The 21,532-nt window shown below is 45.2% G+C and overlaps 1 protein-coding gene and 1 long non-coding RNA gene across 12 annotated transcripts in view; one reads left to right on the top strand and one right to left on the bottom strand.

Annotated features, from left to right (window-relative positions):
- Positions 1 to 21,532, bottom strand: part of AUTS2 (activator of transcription and developmental regulator AUTS2) — a 778,310-nt gene that overhangs the window by 152,619 nt on the left and 604,159 nt on the right. The gene's annotated exons all lie outside the window — the stretch shown is intronic.
- Positions 7,264 to 21,068, top strand: LOC135283762 (uncharacterized). 3 transcript variants are annotated; one of them, XR_010349400.1, is made up of 4 exons: positions 7,264 to 7,388; positions 8,855 to 9,936; positions 19,898 to 20,040; positions 20,350 to 21,068. It is a non-coding gene; the product is annotated as an uncharacterized LOC135283762 (long non-coding RNA). The 3 variants fall into 3 exon arrangements; XR_010349401.1 differs by lacking the exon at positions 7,264 to 7,388 and having other exon boundaries at positions 7,774 to 9,053; positions 9,753 to 9,936; XR_010349399.1 differs by lacking the exon at positions 7,264 to 7,388 and having other exon boundaries at positions 7,781 to 9,936.

Raw genomic sequence — 21,532 nt, 5'->3', positions numbered from 1 at the left:
CACTTTAACAAGGAATAAAGACAACAGGACTCACATTCTTGAAGTTTGTCTGACACAAGCTCACTGGTGTGAGGTCCTGGTGGTGGGAATACCTTGAGCACCATGTATATGTACACTTACACCCATCCAGGCTCATCCTGTCTCAGGGATTCCCAATGGAATGATTGCTGGCGTATGCCAGGGCAAAACCAAAGTCCTCTTAACCATATGGCACAGGATTAATAGCCAATACTTTGTCCACATCGTCTTTGAATCCAAACCTACCATTTTTTTCCAACAGATGCACTAAAAATAAATGTAAAGGAGATGGTCTGTAAGGTCCCTTCCAACCCAAACCATTCTGGGATTCTGTGAGTCTTTGATTTAATAAAAAAGCAGGAAGGTGACACACCGTTCATGGTATTTGTAGCTCATTCTTTGTCTCTCTCCTTGGAGGATACAAAATTTGATTTCCAAATCCTTTTATCTGCATCTGAGGTCCCCTAATTTAGAAATGACCCAAAGCAAAATACCCATATTTAAACCCAAACACTCTTCCTGCCTTGAAAGCAGGTACATTTGGAAATAATACAGACATGAGACAACCCATTTCTCTCTCTAGGAATCCAAGTGAACTCATGCACAATCTTGAATAACTTAGGAAGATCTTCCAACAAGCTGAGTGCTGGTAGCTTCAAACTGAACTTCATCATGGTGCCCTGTAGAAAAAAACAACTGCCCTGCTCTCAGATACAAGAAGGAATGTAGAATTCCATGAGGTCTCTGAGCACAAGCAGGCAGCTGAGTGTGTGACATCTCTGACAGGTCCGTGTCCCACCAGTGCAGGGCTGAGCGACAGACAAGGACGACCTACAAGACTATGTCTCTTTTACTGTTTTTTAGCCCCTAATTGTCCTGGTATGATATAATAGGGCAGGGAAGAAAACAAACCAGCAGCCAGTGCATGTGGCTATCAGCTTAAAAATAGTCAGCTGGGCTGAGGTTTTAGCCTTTATCTCCCTGGCTGACCTTGCTAATACAGTATGTAGATCTCTTGCCAGCTAATCGGCCGACTGTAAAGCATGGTTTCAAGCTGTGGGCAATGATCTGTAACAGGAATGAATGAGTGGGTTTTAGCAGCCAGGATCTGTAGCCTACTATCTGTATCTGACAGCTGTCACCTCCCGACAGAGGCCAAGGCCCAGCCCTGCATTTAAAAGCAGCATGGCTGATCAGATTACTGGGACAGTGTGTCAGGACTCGCTGCACTGAACTAGAGAGACAGAAAGTAAATCTATAAATAGCAGTTTTACTTGTCTCCATGAGCCACTGAAGGACAACCAATATTGAGCAGCAAATGCAATGTTTAGTCTCTGAAACCAGTGGAACACAGCTCCTGCGAGATCAGAAGTGCTGCCCAGTGATGAAAGGGACAGACACGGGGAGCTCTGTGGGCAGGGGAGTCACTGTCCTGGCAACAGCACTGGCTGTGTTTGCACAAGGAAATAAGACATTAAGTTCTCAGTTCCTGAGATGCTGAAAGCACCACAGCACAAAGTCACCTGAGAGCAAAGCCACCTCAATGCAGAAGGCAGGGGGAAAGCCAGCAGTTCCTGGGGATCCCAACCCTGAAACAGATACTGTGATAAAGTGAGAGCTCTCCATTTGATCCCTAGCATAAGTGAGAACCGAGTGTTCAGCCAGAATGGATGAGCTTTGAAAGGACCTGAAGGGCAGGGATGTTGGAGCAGTGGCTTCCAGAGGCCATGGTGATGGCAAAGCTTGGTTACTTTATGGCAAGGAGCTACAAAGGACCTGTCAGCACTCTGCAGAATGGATCAGCTCTCTGAGGAGCCATTCAGCACTCTGAGAAGTTCCTGCTGATTAAAATTGAATATGTGAAAAATTGGAAACAGTTTTGGAAACCCAGCACAGAGATGAGTGGAGAGAAACGGGGAGTGGGATCATGAGCCAAGGCAATAGGAAATGTGGATGGTGAGAATAATGTGGGAGATCCTGCAGAACAGCCAGGTAATACTGGAGGCTTCTGCAGGCAAAAAAAGTCTAGAAAGGTCTCAAATGATATGAGGAGTCCTGGGTCCCTTTTTCAGTAGACAATTGCAGTTATTTATTTGCAGTCTGCAGTTGGGAAGGGGCATCTGCTGCTCTCTCAGCCTACTCAGCCTCTGGTGATGAGATGCAGATTTTTTACTATGGCCAGACAGTAAAGAGAAAGAGGGCCATGCTTGATCTTTTGGTTAACCTTGTTAGGGCCAGCTGGACTCTTGCTCTGGCCCCCAACACCTGGCTCAAGCCTTTGCCATGACTGGTGTGATCAAAGAAGCCTCACCACCACCCGAGGGTTGCTCGAGCTGTTGTGCTCCCCCTCCAGGAAAAGACACGCTGCCATCACACAACAGCAAGTACAACTGAAAGCACAAAGCATGCATTCAACTACACAGATTAACTCCTTAAATTGAAAATAAAGGCTAAATGGTGGAACATAAAGAACTAGATGCAAAGAATATATTTTTATGTTGCTAAGAAAAGAGAAAAAGCCCACCCCAGATAACTCAAGGTAATGAATAAATGTCACATAAATGTAACTGGCTACTGAAAAAGTTGCTCAGATGAGTCAGGCAAATTGGTGACACAAGAAGGCAACCAGCTCAGTTCCCTGTTTCCTGCAGAGACACCAGTAGCACATCCCTGACTGCACACACTCATCCCTGTCTCCACACACTTCCTGCTGCTCAAGGACTTCTGAGCCAGAGGTGGGGCTTCTGTCATCTAAAGCTGGGCATGGATCTTTTCCCCATGAATTTGAAAATAGGATGGAGATTATATTTATTCCCTAAACTGAAGAACAAATCAACATCTTTCCAACCCATAAGTTTCAAAATAGCAATTTACTGGTACCCAAGTGTCATGCTCACCCTTGGCCACAGTGATGGATTTCACTAAGAGCTGAATTCTTTTATCAGTGTGTTTTTCTCAGCTAATTTAGCACTGATGAGATGGTCCTCAGTGGCAACCCTGGCAGTTGTCCCCTCCTCGTGTCAGCAAACCCGGCAGTGTCCTCCCCCTGTCCCCAGCACGTGCGGAGCCTGAGCTGCAGGAGCTGTGCCTGGGATGAGCAGCCAGTCCTGCCCCAGAGTCCTGGCAAAGCTCAGTCTCTGCCAGGCCTGTCCTGAGCTCTGCCTGGCCCTGCTGGGAATGGGGCTGGTCCCCAGTGTGCTCCTTCCACGCAGGTCAGGACAGCGTCAGATGGTGACGGATGCAAACCAGTGACCCACATTGCCAATCCCCAGAGCCATCTGAGACCCCACCGTTTCTCATTAGCAACAGATTCTTATTTATTTCAGACAGTCACTGCCTTCTGCCAACAGACAGCACACTCCTAATTAAAAGCTGACTTCTTTCATAACCTACAAAGTCCTACTTCCACCTCTGCCCCAAGGTGCAGGGAAATGTGAGCTTCTGTGTGTCCTCCATTTAGAGGCAGGCTCCACAGACAAAGCAGAGATGCATTTTGTTTTATTTTTTTTTAAAGACAGCATAAAGCAACAAAGTTTGAAGGACATTCAACATTTATGCTGTGTGCCCACTTAATATCACAAGGGACTTTCCATGGGAGCAAAGGTTTTCTTAATAAAGGGTCTCATTGGCCAGCTGGATCAAATCATGTATACACCGATATCTTGCTTCTGGCAATACCTTAAACCCCCAGTTAGGCGAGCGTAGAGATTGCAGTGGCCTTGAAACTGTAGCATGGTTTATACATGGTGTACACATCTTTGAGGATTTGGAGAAATCTACAAGGGATCTAATGCTTTTCCACCTATTGACATTTACAAAGCAGTTTAAATCATGCATGAGAGGCCTCAGGCACATGTAGTTCACAAAACATAACTCTGTGCTCCCAGGGAATTGGAGCTGACCACGGCTCTTTATTAGAACCGACAGTGAAAGACAGCTCGTGCAGAACCCGAACCAGGGGTGCAATGCAGAGATGACAGACTTAATGCCACTGGATGTATTATGCAGATTACCCAACCCAAGCCTTGCTTGTTAAGTAAGTTTCATGCTTTCCTCACTCCCACTGCCCCTCTTAGGAAATATCCTCCCTGGCTTTATCAAGGGAGCGGTTTCCTAAATTCCTTGATCAATCACCTGCTTTCCAGGACTTCAGACACACAGAGTTAGCTCTGAAGATAAGACAGCGATACTTAAAGAGTGGAAAACAGTTAAACCTTTGCACCTATTAGCACAGCAGTGCTAGGCGCAGAGCAGATGAATACCTTAAAAACTTAACAGCTATTTTGCTGATGAAAGAATAGGAAGGATTTTAAGGAATCCATCATCCCTGACAAGTCACCTTGTAGATGTGAATTCCCAGTGCAATGTATTTTTTGAATGTATGCTTTTGCTGTGTACATTCAAATGAAGAGCAAAATCCTGAAATCCTTGCCCAAGTTTTGACCAGTTTTTAATTAAGCTCTGAAACTCTCTAATACAGATTATCTGAGAATCAGCCTTTCTGCTAGGAGAAAGATATTTTTTGTCATTTGATTGTACCTTAAAGCTTGTAAAGGGTGCTTAAAACACACCTGTACAGGAGAGCATTCTCCGTTCTTCACGTGGAAGTGTCACTTGTGAAGCCCCTCTTTTGGCGACCCCTGTTCAAACAGGCATTTTCACTGAGTCCTCCCGGCCTCAGACACACCTGGGAGGTTGCATGCTGTACACAGGGAGCTTGTTTTGAGATTTAAACCACTAACTGGTACACTGACAGGCTCCTGGCACTGCATGTAACAGTGTTCACCCATGTAAAGATTGCATTTGCATACATGTATAAAATAAAATCTTTAAAAAGTTCACTCAAAATTAATAAATAAAAGTTTGTGTATAAAATGCATGCTAACATGTACACTCAGATGCAAGTTTCTTTAATATATTATATTACATATGTATGTGCTTTCATTTTCATACTAATTGAAGGAAAATAAAGTTGTTTTTTTTAAGTGAGCTTTGTGGTGACATAACTGAATTATTACTACTGGCTTTTCCTAGCAGCAAGCTAGGTCACATTAGGCATGACCTAATAAAAATAAGTTGCTTAATATCACACTTTCAGGGCTGCAGAAGTGCTACTGGCAAATTGAAATTACTGATTTTATTTTTTTATTTTTTATGAAATAGGAAGCAGAAACAGATGTAGAATAACGACTCTGCTTAAGGGGAATGAAGGAAAGGGAATGTTTTTCACAACACCAGTTTGATTTTCCTTTAAATCCCCAACTCCAAAAAGCCGTGAAAACCCCTCCCAAAAGGCATGTGATGAACATCAGCACAAACAAGCTTAATATAGGGCCCATTTCCAGCCTGCTTTTGTTACTGGCTGTAAAACACATGGCAAGGTGTAAAGGCTGACACCAGTGGAGACACAGGAGGCATTTAACTCTCATATGTAGAATCATGGAGCAACTCCACCTCCTCAGAAACGAGGCTGAGCACACAACAATGAACATTTCATGCGATTCTAGCACTTGATTCACGGCTGATGGAAACCAGCAAAGAGGTTATAATTGACTTCAGTGCTACTGGAGCAGGGCCCTAAATAGAACAGGCACCTGCACATTGTAGAGGGAGAGAAGTTAAATCTGCTCAGCTGCTTTGTTCCCAGGTTTTGCTAAAATACCTTTGCCATGGATACTGCAGCTTTCTCACTGGAGAGAGGGTGCTCTGGGTCAGCGCCAGGCTCAGCAGCTCCCCGGGGCAGGGCTGCAGCCACAGCTCAGCTCAGCTCACCCAGCACAGCCCCACAGAGCCACAGCAGCACAGAGTCACAGCAGCACTGATCCACAGACTCACAAAATCACAGCCCCACAGAGCAACAGCCTCACAGCCCCACAGTCACAGCAGCAGAGTCACAGCAACACTGATCCACAGATGCACAAAATCACAGCCCCACAGAGCCACAGCAGCACAGCCTGACAGAGTCACAGCCCCACAGCCTCACAGCCCCACAGAGTCACAGACTCATAGAATCACAGCAGCACAGAACATCCTGAGCTGGAAGGGACCCCCAAGGATCATCCAGTCCAGCCCCTGTCCCTGCACAGACACCCCAACAATCCCAACCTGGCCATCCCTGGAGCTCCTGGAGCTCTGGCAGCCCCGGGGCCGTGCCCATTCCCTGGGGAGCCTGGGCAGTGCCCAGCACCCTCTGGGGAAAGAACCTTTCCCTGACACCCAACCTGGGCAGCAACAGCAGCTCCTGAGCCGTTTTACTCATTCCTCACCCACTGGGTTGTCTCAAGTTTATACTTCTTCAGCCATAGTGTATGTTAAATCCAAGATAAATTTCCAATTGCCACAGGTTTTCATCAAGTAAAAAAATTGCTTTAGAAATATTGCTCTCAGTTCACATCAGATAAGAAGCACTAAAATTCTTATCTAAATTCTTATCTAAATTATTATCTAAAAAAATTAGTGTGCACCTAAACGTTACTTTATACATAGAAGGATCACTGTGATACAGCCTGGTCTATTAGTTAAATGCCATCATAGCCAACCACACACTTGTAAGAACAGCAGCAAAACACCAGTGAAAGACTGGGATAACTCATCAGCTAGTGACCAAACTGCTGCAAATGCCCTGTGAGTTTTAAACACTGAAATTCATCACACATGTCAAAATTCTGATGTTGAACCATTTATAGAGCGCTGGAAATTGGCAGAGAATAAATACTGAGAGAGGAAAAAAACCCAAAATCAAATAGTCACCTCGAACTGTACGAGGGAGGCTGTAAGTTGATGACTCAGAGATTGAGGATGGGTTTGCATATTATACCAATTCACTCCTCAACTGAAACTCCAAAGAACTTACTAATATCAAAACAGTTCATCTGAAAAACAGGCAAAGATTATTTAGCAGAAACAGCAAGGAAAAACTATCTTGTATCAGTAAAGCTGACATGTCAGCAGCTTCTTTGATCAAATTGCAGCTAAACTCAGTGCAAATGTAGTTGCAATATGAAATAAGCCAGGATTGTTTACCTTCAATAGTCTATAAATATCCTTCTAAGGGCAGAACAGCTGCTTTACTGAGAAGTGCACAGATGCAGTTACAACTCCTCATCTATAATTACGAGAATAAACTATATTTCACATTTCTTTAGTTTCCAGGTCTTTGATGTCACATCTGATAGAGCAGCAATGAGATGGAGAGACCAACATCGGTGAGTCCGGCAGCTTCAGGTGGTTCAGCTTAGCCAGGCCCAGGGCAGGGTCACCTGTGGCCACTGCTCAGGAGGGGACACTATGGGGCAGTCTTAAGAATGACAGCCATGAAGAATGAAATCTTCTTATGAGCGACAAAAACCGGGGCATTTCAGGGACTGTTTGTAGGTTTGATGTGGCCTTTTTATAGTTGTTCACTTACTAATTTTTTGAGAATATTCAATTTTTTCTGTTCAAGAGGGTCACCTGTGGCCACTGCTCAGGAGGGGACACCACGGGGCAGGGTCACCCTGCTCAGGGGACACCACCATCCCTCTGTGAGGGAGACACCTCCTGAGGGAGAGTCAGGGCCTGAGGGAGGGACAGAGCCTGAGGGAGCGGCAGGGCCTGAGGGAGAAGCAGGGCCCGAGCTGGAAGCTGCAGACACACGGATCCCCCACGCCGAGGCAGTTTGGGTGGAGCAGCTGTAAAAGCCATTCCCAGATTTCCAGTCCAACTCCGGGGTGTTGGGAGACATGGGGGCTGAGCCCTGCAGGGGCAGGGAAGGAGCCCGAGCACAGCTCACACCGAGGGCAGCCACAACCATGGGACTGCCCTGACAGCCCTGCCCGGGCGGGAAACAGCAGCCAGCACTCGGACTCAATGTCCTTGTGCTCCCTTCCAACTGAGGATACTCCATGATTGTATGAAAAACAAGTGTGGCTCTGTCACAGCCGTGTGTGGGCCAGGCCGGGAGCTCACCTGCACTGAACAGGCTGCAAGCATTGCAGAGGAACGTGGGACTGCTGCTTGCTGCCCAAACGGCTCCTTCCCCTCCCTTTGATCCAGCAGCTCATTTAAAACATTTCTGTCTGTCCTCTGAGTGCTTCATTGTCATCTCTGGCCAGTCCCCAGTCTGTCACTAATTGGCACTGCTGTTGTCAGGCTTGGGAATGAGGCCAGGGCCAGAATGGGCAAGAAAAATAATCCCCTGCTCATTCCCCAAAAAGGCTGGTTCTCATTGGGAGCATTGCTGATACACACACATGGCAAGGCTACAAAAATCTGCTGCTGCCCCTGTTCTCTGGAAGCCCAGCTCGCTCTCGGGGGATATTGATCTCAATACGCGATTTAAAATGCATTAAATACATTTTTTCTCTATCTATTTGATAGATATAATTATGGTAGTCCCTAGAACAACATGCCTGTTTGTAGACTGCCTTCAAAATCATCTAATTTGTATTGCCAGATGGTATGAATGATTGCTACAGATAAACTTTGGATACGTTCCATTATTAATTGACAGAAGCATGGTCACAGCAGAACGCTCATCCCACACTGCCTAGCTGACAATTAATGGTTAAAAGATGAAACTACTGAGGAAAAAATGAGTCCCCTGAGTTCCAAGTCCCATTTTATAGCCTTGAGAACTAAATTTAAATAACCAAAATGTATTATGCTTTCAGATCTCTCTACCAACCTCCTTGCACTTGTGCAATTCCCAGCCCTGCCAATAGCTCTTTACAAACGATGGGATGCAGGCTTGGTGTGCCATCCAGTGGGATGGGATGGGTGGAGTGTGACAGTCTTATGGCAGGTTCAAGAAATCACAGTTGTAACAAGCAAATGTCTCCACTGAGGCTCACTGCAGATGGCTGGTTTGGAGCTCATCTTCCACAGAAAACACAAACGGAGCCATTGCAACAAAGAGCACCAAATGCTGGGTGTTGTAGACATGAGACTTGCACTCAGAGCAATGGTGAAGTCACCAGGAAATGAGAAAACCTCAAATCTATGTGTTTTTGAACCCTGATCTCAAATGTTCATGTCCTCAGTGAATTAAGAAAAAGGTAAGAAAAAGCCAAGTATTTACTGATTAAAATGTTCCATTTTTCAAGCTATTCTGCACAATATACACAGACAGAACCTTTTTTAAAAAAGGAGACAAGCTTTCTTAAAAGAAATCCCCAGATTTGGGATAAAGAACATTCACCAATGACACAGACCTGAAATACAAGTAGATGATGAAGGGTGTGCTAAGATGTGAAAAGAGAAAAAGAAATGCTTTTTAAGCTTCTTGACTTGCAATGTTTTTTCCTCTTAGTACCTGCTGAACAGCATGACAGATCTTAGAAACAATATTTATACTTATAGCACAACTTTCATCTGCAAACTCTTGCATGTCATACAGATTTGCACACTCCTTTTCATAAACACACATCCTGAGCATAAACAGCTGAAAAGGTAAATAAATTACTTCTCCTGAGGTAGGACAAATGGCAGGCTGGCAGAGAACACCTATATGTGACCTAGAGACTGCTGTGAACAGGGCTGAAACTGCAGAATGGGTTTTGCCGTGCCCTCCTGTACACATGGAATGGCTATAATGATTTGCAGTGATCACAAATATCCCAGTTCAAAAGCTGAGCTGTGGATCCACATCTTCAGTGATGGTAGGACACTGATTTGTATGTGCAGGAGGTAAACATGCCTGGCAAAAAAAACCCCAACTTGTGAAGGGCGCAGATTTCCTTTTTGTTTTATTTCAGGTCCAGCCTCATGCTATGCTCTGGTGTGTTTCTGACCTCGTTCCTCAGGCCTAGGCATGGCTGCCTTTCCTCTGGCTGGTATCTGTGGCATAAACACAAAGGTGATACCCACAGTCAGCATCAGATCTGACTGTTCCCGACAACTCCTGTGATACAGCAACCTCAGGGACTCGAGGACACATCTGTGAGTAGATGTAGTAGCTGCCATCTGCACGAACTGCATTATTTAACTGCATTGGCACTGATTAACATTTGCTGTAACCTATGGTAATGGGCTCTGGGGGCTTTCCATGTCTGCTACACAGTGGCAGCTGATGTCTCCTGCTCCATCCTTAAAACAGGATGTTTTAATTTTTAATGGAGCACATGTTCGATTGGCTATACAAACAGGCTAATCTGCAAAGCATGTGCTCAATAACAAGCCAAGCTATGCAGCCAGAATAACAACACTGCTTTGCCATGCACGAGATGCAAAAGGCTTCCTCCTCTGTGCCACCATCGCTCAGCGCTGATGGTCAAGAGAAATGACTGTGCACGTTCCCCATTTCAACTGCAGCCCTCAGGAACTGCCTGTTCCTCAGCTGCACCTCGGGCTGCCAGCTCATTCTCATTTGGGAAACTGAACTGGAGACTTGACAAAGTTCAGGTGCCTGGAACAGCAATCATGGGGAGGCAAAGCTGAGAGGGGAGAGCTCGGCCAGGGCTAGTGTGCAGTGGGGAGAAATGAGCTGGTGGGCATTTAGGCAGAGAGCAGAGATGTGGATGCTTCCCCAGTGCTGGAAACAATGCATGAATAAAATCCTACATGACTGTTCCTCCTCTCAGATCTCCATAACCCACAGCCTCCATCCTCAGGGCTTGTCTCCTGAAATCACAATGTCAACATGGAGTGTGCAACAGCCCAGGCAGCCCTCTGACCCTGCTCTGGCCTACATCCACCCCATGCACTCTGTTCCTGCTCCCAGCCAGAGGAGGGTGCTCCAGAGGCTGTGGCACAGAGTTTTAGCCTGTTCCTTCTGTGTTCCCACAGCCCCCAGGGCCCTTCCCTGAGGGAGCATTTCTGAGGTGGGATACAGGCTCTGACTGAAGTCCTGCAGCCAAACAGGCAGCAAAGATCACTTCCACAACAGGCACATGCTAAGAAAGCAAAAGAGGAGAAAAATAAAGGCAGCAAAATAAGTGTTGACATATTTCCTGGGGAGTCCTAAGCAGATGGGTGGGAATCCAGGAATCTTGGGCCTTCAGGGTGTCTGTGAAAGCTCGTCAGGTTATTAATTTTCCAGACTGAAGGAGTATGCTTCAGTTTCAGATTTTTTCTTGTAAGAAGAATGTTTTTCACAGTTCAGTAGGGTTTTTATCTGTTTCTTTGAATCACTTGTTACCTCTGACCTGATTTGTCTACAGAATATGTCAAATCTGTAACAAGCATGGGCTGATTAAACGATTAATGGAATGCTATTTTAGGAGAGCCTTGTCTTGCACCAAACCCGTACTCATGACTGTTTCTGACGCATAAACATGAACTGACCTTTCAAATAGGTCACTTTTATTTTTCAGTTTTCTTCCATGATGAATTATGCTTTTGAGAAAGACACTAAATTACGGAGCCTTTTATTAGTTGTAAGAAAGTTGGAGAAATGTTAAGAGGGATTTCTTTTCTCTGGTCTTCACAAAGTACAGTTAGGAAGCTGTTTCATGACTGCATTAGTAAATATATCTACCGAGCTAATGAACACCTTTTTCTGCCTTAAGATATGAATTTTGAAGATGTCAACTCAATTATTCCCCTCATAAGTGGCCAGCCAGGTCTCAGTGCAAGAACTTTAGCACTAAGAAATTTAATCTGCCTATGGAACCAATGGACCCATTTCCAGCAGTGTTCTGCTGCCAGAGAACAGATCTGGCATTCACCCTTTGCCTGTGGTTAACCTGGAAGCACATGTGAAAAATCAGACTGTTATTGTTTATTTTAGGGTTTTGGAAGGTGATGGAATATTCCAAAAAACACATATAAAAAGCATTGTAAATTCTCTGTGAACTCAGAAGAAGGGGTAAAACATCCTCACACAGCAACCTAAAATCCCATTTGGTGACTGCTGCTTGGTCCTGGCTGGAACAACAAGAGAAATCCCAGCCTGAGCTGAAATGCTCCATCTCCCTCCCAGCAGCATTATCTGCCTGAGCTGAGCTCCACAACAAGATCTAAATCAGTGAGGGCAGTATTAGAGTTTAAAGATAAAGCAAGTATTGATTGGTGTGCTGAGGCCCAAGCTTTGAACCCTTTTGATAAGAGACCTTGTCTATTTGAGAAGTCAAAAGCTTCCAGGATTGTAACCAGATTCTGGGCAGGCACAGTCTCCTGCCATGTGAGGGGGCAAACAGATTTCTGGTTGCCTTTCCTTCTATCACAACAGCCCTTATCATGTATGAAATAGTCCCCAGCACAGCAGCAATCATACGAGCCCAGCTCTCAGGCAGTCTGGGGAGAGAAAACCAAAGCCATGGAATTCAAGTCTCTGCACTACACATTGAGAAAGCTGACTCCAGCTCATCTGTAACTCAGGAAGGTTTAGCCTGCCCTACAGAAACCAAAACGCTGCTACATTAATGCACAAGGGTGTCCTTTCCATCAAGTTTCTTAATTAGCTTATCTGGAGAAAAAACTATACCAATCAAATTAAATATTAATCACATATAAACTGCTGATCACAATCAGCTGGGGGTTCATGCATGCAGAACGTAGGGATCGCAGTGTGATTTCTTTTCCCTGAGAGTTTCCTCCTGCTCTCTTTCCATTGCAAATTTAGCAAATTCATATAAGAAACAAAGCCTGAGTTTTCAAGTACAACATGAACAACAGACCAGAAGTTTTTCTACACTAAAATATTGAACTGAAAATTCAGTTCCTTTAAATCTTTTTAAATCCTCGCCTCTGATTGGGTTCATTAATAAACATGCTGGTTTTGTTACAGGGAGTGACATATGGCATAATCCGCTAACAGGAAGAAGTATTTTGCATTTTATTGTAGAAAACAAACATGCAAACAGGTTTTCACAGATGGCTTTCTTAGCTTCTGGGAAGAAAAAAAAAAGCTTAATAATGCTTGAAAACAATTCTTTCCCCCCCCTCTTATAAGAAGAGAAGGAAAAACAAAAATTACTAAAACTGCTTTTCAATTAAAGTAAGTTCTACTCTAGATATCAGCTGTGCCCCAGCTTCCTTCATACTACTGCTGCTTCTTTAGTTATGCATGAAATAAAAGCTTATCAACTTGCCAGTATCTGACAATATGTGCCCAGGGAAAAAAACCCACCACCACCAACAACAAAAAACCCTAAGACAAAAAACCCTGGGTGAAATTCTTGTCTTTGGTTAACTGCTGAGTGCTGTGAGAAAACCACCAAAGTAACCACAGAATGCTTTTAATCAGGAGGGATTTGAATCTCAAGAACTAGACCTCTGCTCGTATTCCCTTATCACACTGCTGGCTTGATCATATGTGAGGATGTGAAATCTATGGTCCATAGCATTGGGAAAAGAGTATATTATTTAAAATTTAAATTACAAATAAGCTGCAGTAAGTCTGAGAAATACTTCTGTACACATTGCACTACTTGCAAATGTAAAGCACTTTTCTCTTCTGGTCATTTTTCCTCAGACTTGTGGTGATGCTGTTCCCTCACCACCTTCTCTGCAGCTGCTTGGGAACAACACAGACCTCACCCTGGACCTCTTTGTGTGAGATCTGCAGGATCATTTTGCAGTTCTGTCCAGCATATCCAGCATTGTACAATCCCAAGGCAGCCCAGTTCTCTGCCCATGGCATGAACACTCCTTGCAGGAAGCACAGACCTCCCTGTCTGTCTGTGAGGACTGTGGTATCTGCAAAGAACCACCAAGCATTATGGCCCACTGTAGTGCCCCAAAGCTTTTTGGGATCTGGTGTTACATGAATCCTCTAAAATACCTGCCATTTCCACCTGATTCAACCTCTGCCTACCTCACCAGAGGGTTCAGCTGAGAGAGGGAGGTGATCCCTTCCCACAGGTGACAGTGAAGTTGTCCCTAACAGTGAGGGAAGTGTTTGAACAACTCGTTTGCCTGAGCTTGCAGATTTCAACCCTACTCTGACCAGAAAGAGGACTGCAAACCCAGCTGGCATCCTGGTCTAGTGGAAGGTGTCCCTGCCCATCACAGGGAGGTGGAATTGGGTGATCTTTTTAAGGTCCCTTCTAACCCAAACCTTTGGAGGATTCTCTGACCTGCTCTGAGCACAGAAACCAGGTCCCTTTCCTGCACTCTGCAATGTTGCAGCTGTCCCTTCCTCACCCTCAGTGGAGAATTGCTCATCCATGGAAAGGCTGAAAGCTGTGGCCGTTCTGCAGGTAAGGCAACAGTGGAATCAGGAGTATCCTGCCTGTTAATTTCCACTTCTATCCCCAGGCCTATTCCAGAAGAGAGAAATACTCTTTAAGAGGAAGAACAGGAGGTTCCAATCTCCTACAATCCACCTTGCCCTCTGGGAAGGTCCCACACTCCCTAAGGAAGCAAAGCCTAGAACATTTGTTATTGCCATCCCAGTCTCACAGGAGTAGGAAAGACCCAGTTTCTGCAGGATGGGAAAAGGGGATCAGCTCAATTCAGGGACTGCAGGATTCAAGTTTGCCCTGTGCTAAAACACAAACTCACTGTTGCAGAAGTTCCCTCCATTAGGTGTGCTTAAGCACTTGTGTTTTTAGGTGGTGAAAGCAGCCAGCCTAATCCCTGTATCTCTTTTGCATAAGGAATCTGAGCTGACAGCATTTAATCAGCTCCAAATTTACACTACTGATACCTTTTCCATTTAATCACGACTGCAGCCTTTTGAGAAGTAATTCCCTTTGGTTAAAATTAACAATGACAGGCTGTGTTTTTACACACTGTTGAAATGTGTAAAACAATCAGATGGAGAAAAAAAAATATGCCCTCCTTTTTCCAAGCTGATTTACGATATATATGCAAACCCTATTAAAGTTAAACCATGCTTTTCAATGAAATGAGGATTTCCAACAAGCTGCTCTCCATTTTATTTAAGGATCCCAATGACTGATACAAACAGTGGTAATCAGCTCTATTGCTAATACAGGATATTTGGGCTGAGAGATAACACTTAACCCCTGAGTGAGAAACAGCTCATAAATCACAGCCACTTTGTGGGGAAACTTAAGACCCTCTCTTGTGAGCAGAAATCAGATGATATCCTGCTGAGACCCATTATACTCCTTTCTCCAAAATATAAAGGTTAAATATAAAGAGAAATTAATGTGGAGAAGGAAGGAGATCAGGGGAAGTGGGGACAGGAGTAGGTGGCTAAGAGGAATGCAAATACCTACATAACTGGGTTAATCTTATCACCACAGATAAGACACAACTGGGCAGGAGGTGGTTACAGCTTGGAGGAAAAGCTCAGCTCTGGGGAAGTGGCAGGGCCTGGCAGATGCCTTCTCACTGCCTCAGACGTAGAATACACCCCCACACCTCCCAGCACCTACACAGAGGCAGCAGCACAAGTCCCTGCATGTCCCAGGTGTGGGGACATGAAGGGCACATCAGGCTGTGCAAGGCTGGGGCTGCTACAGGCTCTGGGATAATGGGATTCCCAGAGCTGGAAAAGGCCTTGGAACCCACCCTTGTCTGGGGAAAACAACCCTGACTGGCACTAGACATGGAGTCAAACTGACAGGTACCATGGATTACCTGGAATCACAGCACACAGGATGAATTTGAGGTGAGCACTAGAAAGTATTGATTTAACTCTCCTAAATGAAGAAACACAGAAGTCCAGTGAGGAATTTCTCTGTGTCCAGCACTAACAACAATGTCAGGAGACAGAAGCTCAGTGGATTTGCTGGGAGGTCCTGTCCCACTGCAAATCAGCAGCAAGGTTTGAACTGGTTCATCTCAGCCATCAAATACTGTGCCAAACTGCTCGGTCACAACACACCAGCTGGAAATTACTCATTGTAACTGCTTCCTCGAGGATTCTTCTGTGTTTTGACCATGGAAGAGAGGCAAAAGCCACCACCAGCAGCTTCTACAGCCTGGGACTGTTGGTGTCTCTGCCATGCCCAGATTCCCAGTGTCTCTCCCTGGTTCTGGCACAGGTGTGGATGTCACAGGGGAAACCCCCCAGGAATGAGAACACCGTGGTATGATGAAGTGTGCAGGGTGGCGATGGGAGAAGAGCAGGAGAGCAAACACAGAGGGAAGAGAAGAGCAGAGAACCCTTGGAATGTCCCTTTGGAGAAGAGCAGAACCCTTTGCTCTGCTGGTTTTCCTGCCTCCCAGCTGCACCTCTTACAGGGCTCATCACTCTGGGGCTCCAAGCAGCCAAGCCCAGCTGAAGCTGTGGAACACTTGTTTTTCTGGGAGCTGGTTGGAAATACGTTGTAGATAAACATGGACATTTCCTCCAAAGATTACACTCCACTACAACTTTTTCTGCCTGCGTGTGCTGCTTGCAGAATGTTGAACTTGTTTCCAAAATAAATAGCTCCCAAAGAGGGTTTAATAGGGTTTGCTGTTTTCCAGAGGAAATAGATTGCAAACAAACTGTTTCCTGCTCCTATTTCAAACGAATTTTGGTCCAATTATTTTCTTTTTTAGCATAAAGCTAAATGGACTATTCTGCCCTGTCCCTGACTGAGTCCAAGCGTAATTTCTTTTGATTATGCTTTTATGTTGCAAAATGCGGGGCTCTGGCGACAGAATGGACGGCTTGGGGAGACGGGCAGCAATTTTTTTCTCCTTTTTTATTTTTTCTTCTTTATTTTTTTTCAGTGTGCCAAAGCTTGTCAGCATTCACTTTTGTGCCTGCTGTGCCTGAATAAAAACACTGAAGGAGGTAGAGGGTGGGAGGGAGGGAAAAACCCCTAAACAAAATAAGCACTGTCCCCCATGCCCAGAGGAGGCTGGCACAGAGGTGGGCAGAATTCAATAGCCTCTATGTAGGGCATATCTCAAGCACTGGATGAAGCCTGATTTCCGTTTTCTCCTTATTATTCTTACTGGGTTTATTTTTTCCCCTTAATCCAGTATTATTTATTTTTTTTTCCCACTGGAGCAGTGACAATTAGTAGCAGTGGGGAGGGGAAACCTTGGCAGATTTCCCGTCCTGACCTTTAATCCAAAACACAACTACACAACTTGTGGTCCAAAAGCTTCCTAAAATAAAGCTCCATCCTTTTCTTTGTTTAATTTATACACAGTGTTGATCAGAAAAGGGAAAGGGAGGGAAGGTGCCCTTGTTCCTCTTGATGGGACTTGAATATCATCATGTTCCTGGTATGGTGGGGAAAGCTGGAAATTTGTCACTGTCTGGGTTAGTGGGGTATTACCAAGAACCAAAACTCTGATTTCCTTGAAGATAAAGATCTTTATTTTGGCTGCAATGTAGGAATGTACAAAACATGTTCTCATCTTCCAAGTCAAAGAAAGAAAGAAAGAAAGAAATCTGTTTCTATTTGTCTGGCTGTCTATAGCCCAGGGGTAATAAATTCTATTGCAGGGACAAGGATGAAAACCAATGTTTTTCATTTTTGATATCTGGATTAAAAAGAAAAAAATCCAAGAAAAATCTTTATATGCCAGAGTCTGAATCAGCCTCCAAGGTCCTTCACAGAGGGAACCCTGGTGCAGGTTCTCAGCAAAGGCACCACCTCCTAGCCCTAATTACAGACATTTTTTTAATATATTTTTACATCTTTGACAGATCAAGAGAGAGGCATGTGCCTTGGAAATTACAGCACAGGTCTGGAAGGTTTCATTTTCCTACTGATTTGTAGTAATGCCCTGGGGCAAGTCACTTAATGCCTCTGCTAAACTTTCTGCTTGGGATCAAGACCCCAGTTATACAGTGAGGCTCCAGAAGGAGAGAAGGAATGTCTGTGAGCATCTCCTCAGGAGGGTTCAATGTGTTTACTTGGAAAACCATATCTGGATGGGCTTTTCAGTCTGGGAAAGGCTGCAACAATGGGGTGTTGTCTTAGTGTGCATATCAGATATGAAAATGTATCAATGCTTGGGCTCATACTCACAGAAAAAAGAATTTAATCAGAAGTCCTATTACTTATCTGCAAATAATTTGTTCCTGGGCAGGCAGAGCAGCTTCCAGTCTATTCCAGGTTCATCTCACACGTGCCCTGTGTTGCTTCTCAGCACAAAAATAAATTCTACCTCTAAGAGCCAACAGATGCACATGACAGGTTCCACCTGACACACAGCAAAAAGCCTTGGGACACATAAGTGACTACCAAATGCCTGCTAGAGAGAGAGAAACCTAAACTCTTTGGTGGCTTTTAACTTAATATTTCTTAATTAAAATAAAATTGAAGAGCAGGGAGAGAAAAAAAATCCAACCTTTAATTGTGTCAGCCATGGAAGAAATCTGAGATTGAGGGCTCCAGAGAAGAGAAAGTCCTTTTGGATTAAAACTCTACATTTTATATTTTATCTCCAAAAGGCTATAAATGAGGTTTGGGATTTAAAAAAGATTTCATATGATTTTGTAATTACCCAAGTTACTATTACCTGATTAACACAGGAATCCTAATAGTCTGTTGCACTTTCATTTCTCCAGTTGTGGTTGTCATGGGGCTTGGCACCTGTCACCTGTTCATTTACAGGCATTTTAATTAACCTACATTATGTATGCTTTTTTTTCCCTTGGATTTAGTGCCTGAATTTCATATTAAAAAATAAAGTTAATAGCTACCTGAAGGAGGGCTGCTGCCAAAACATTCACAGTCGATTCTGCCACATCCATTTACCAGTACCTGTCACAGCTGAGCATCCACCAGTGCTTCATTGCAAGAAGTACAGGGTAGAATAAATTCCTCCTCCAGTGATAGAGGCCTGACACCCAGCACTACAAATGCAGTTTTTTATACATAGCTGTAGACAACCTGGATGTGCCTCATTACATTTGGACATACTTTATGGGTCCTAATTCAGACAAAAAATCTTTTTGATTTTGCCTGAATATTGACAGAAGAATCAGACCTGCCTCTTTGAGAACATAATCCTAGGAAAAGGAGTAAAGACATAAAAATATCAGTAACAAAATTCCATCAAGTTAAATGGTTCCCCTCAGCCACTCAGAGCAGGTTCTTTCCATGTTTCACCAACCACTGCACCTAGACTGACTTCAGCATGTGGAATTTACCCCAAAGCCGAGGAGTGGCAGGTCAGGCCCCCGTCCCTTACACCAACTCCAGCACAGGTTTCACTGCAGAGCCCCAGGAACCCCCAGGGCTCTGCAGAGAGGCCTCTGCAAGCCCAGCCCAGCCCAGCACACACAGAAGTGCATGAGGTGGGAGGGATGAGCAGACACTTCCTGTTCAAATCAATTCCAGGGCCCTAAGAAAGGTCCTTGGCAGGGGAGGGAGCCAGACAGGGCACTGAGAGCCACCCCTGGAAAGGTCTTCTGGGTCCTGCAGAAAGACTGTGCTAACACTTGGACAATTATTGCAGGGAACTTGAAATACATCTTAAAGGTGTACTCCTTCACCTGCTGGTACAGACCAGCCCTTACTGCCTATGCTTTTACAGTGCCCTGTAGGAGACAGGGAGAGGCGCATCTGTGACATGCAGATCTGAAAGAAATGCAAAGCAGCAGTGAGTATTTACTGAGTATTTACTGAGTTTATATTGAGTGTTTACTGCTCCCCCAGCTGTGTCAAGGAGCTCTTCACACCTCTAAACATGGCCCTTCCCCACTGAGCTCTGTCCCTCTCAGTCTGACTCTTCTCCTCTGGGTGGAGATAAACCTGATCCATCTGCATGGCCAAAATAAAGGAAACAAGCTGCCAGAGTGGGCCACTTCCCTCAAAAACCAGTTTTGATTTTCCAAGAAGATGCACTCTGCTCTGCACTGTGAGAGTAACCAGGCTTGGGCTCTGATGGTTTCCAGGAGAAGTGTGTTTGCAGTCCAGGTCCCACGGCGAGTGACCTCCTCCTGCTCTCTGAGCAGAGATGCATTTGGAAGCACACTCGGGTTACCAGCAGCGGGAGCATGTTTTGTTAGAATTAACAACGATAATGTCAGGAGGACTCTAATATGTTAGTTAATATGAAGCAGTTAAACAGTTTTTTTCATTTCACACAGGCCCATGATGATCCTCAAGGCTGACAGATGAAGACACATGCATTGAGGAGAGACAGCGTCGGTGATTATGGATCTTATAACCCACTTGGGCCATTAACTCTAGGAACTGTCAGTATTCTGCCCCTTCCAGAAGGAATTCACAGGTTGGTGTAAATGCAACTGCAGAATTTTTGCAGTGACACTCCCTGCCTGACAGCAGCTCTCAGACCCTAAATGAACTCTGTAGTATTTGACAATTCCACCCCCTTGGGAGGCCAGGCTGGAGAACAGGAATAACCAACGAGGCCCAAACCAGCGTGAGCCCCGTGCTGCTGCATGTGGAGGAGTTAGCACTGCTGTGAGACAGACTGGGGGCACAGCACAGCCCGCACAGTTTATGGGGAAATGTTTGTGGTTTAAATCAGATAATCAATACACACCTAATCGCATACAACTGTCCCTTTTGACAACAGGTAAACAGAAATTACTTGTTGATTGGGCCTGCCAGCACCAGAATACAGTTTCCAGGGAGACATGAGCACTAGGAGGAAGGATGGGAAGACACAGAGCACCTCTCTACTGTGTAGGCATGGCACCTACCACAAAGCCGTGGTGTTAAACTTGGCACAATCCATGGATGGAACTCCAGAGAACAAACTCTCTGATCACATCAGCATGAATAAATAGATGAGACCCTACCACCCAAACAGTGCAAAGATGGACTAACCCTCACTCATGACTGTGCACCAGAAAATTGCTTTATTCATTCATTCAAAATCTTCTTCAGAACCTGTTCCTGGTCCCACAGATACAGGGACACAGCAGTCCCAGCTGATAAACCCAGCAGCAGCAGCACCTTGCCCCTCGGTCTCACCTCACGGCTCCAGGAAAATTAATGGGAAGCCTGAATCAAGTCCTTTAAAAATAAAAAGGAGAGCACAGCTCCAGGAAGCTGATGGCAACATTGATAATGAAAACACAGAAGACATTTCATTTAAGACAAGAACTCCAGCTTGCTTGGAACAGGAGGGAATTCTGCCTGCTCGCTATTCCTCTGTTCTCCCCCATCACCTCCCGTGTACCATCAGCTCCTTCTTTGCTCACACTCCCAGCCCTTTGTTCAGTCCTTAGAGCCGAGTCTGGGGATGGGAGATGGGGACAAGGGGGAACAGAGCTAGTGCCAGGTCTGACAGCTCAGCACTTTGGGGCCAGGCTGCCGGAGCCTGGCGGGAAGAGCCGGGCTCTGCTCTCCAGCCACCGCGCACAGATGTCAAACGGCTGCGGAGCGCCGAGCCAGCCCCCAGATCTTAATTCTTAAAGGATTAATTGTCGAGATGAGCTGCACTTCAGTACAGAACGAGAGAAGAGCTTTTTCCTTTCAGCATCAGCGCTGCTCCTTAGAGCCTGGATCTGAGCCATCCCTCCCCTCGCTGTTTGCCCCTCCATTCCCGGAGCCATCTTTGCCTGCAGTGCCTCTTGCATCAACAGCCAGGCAAGTACAGCTGGGAACTCTCCCAGGGCCCATAACTTCAACTGCACACAGTCTCCTGCTCCAGGCAATGATCTGCTCTGCTTCTTCCTACTTCAGCAGCTCTTTCTCACTACCAAGAAGGACAATAAAACCCCCCAACTCCATCTCCCCAACCGTGATCCTGA

This window comes from Passer domesticus, chromosome 19, assembly GCF_036417665.1.
Source record: "Passer domesticus isolate bPasDom1 chromosome 19, bPasDom1.hap1, whole genome shotgun sequence".
Classification (NCBI taxonomy): domain Eukaryota; kingdom Metazoa; phylum Chordata; class Aves; order Passeriformes; family Passeridae; genus Passer; species Passer domesticus.
This window is presented reverse-complemented; position numbering and strand designations above follow the sequence as displayed.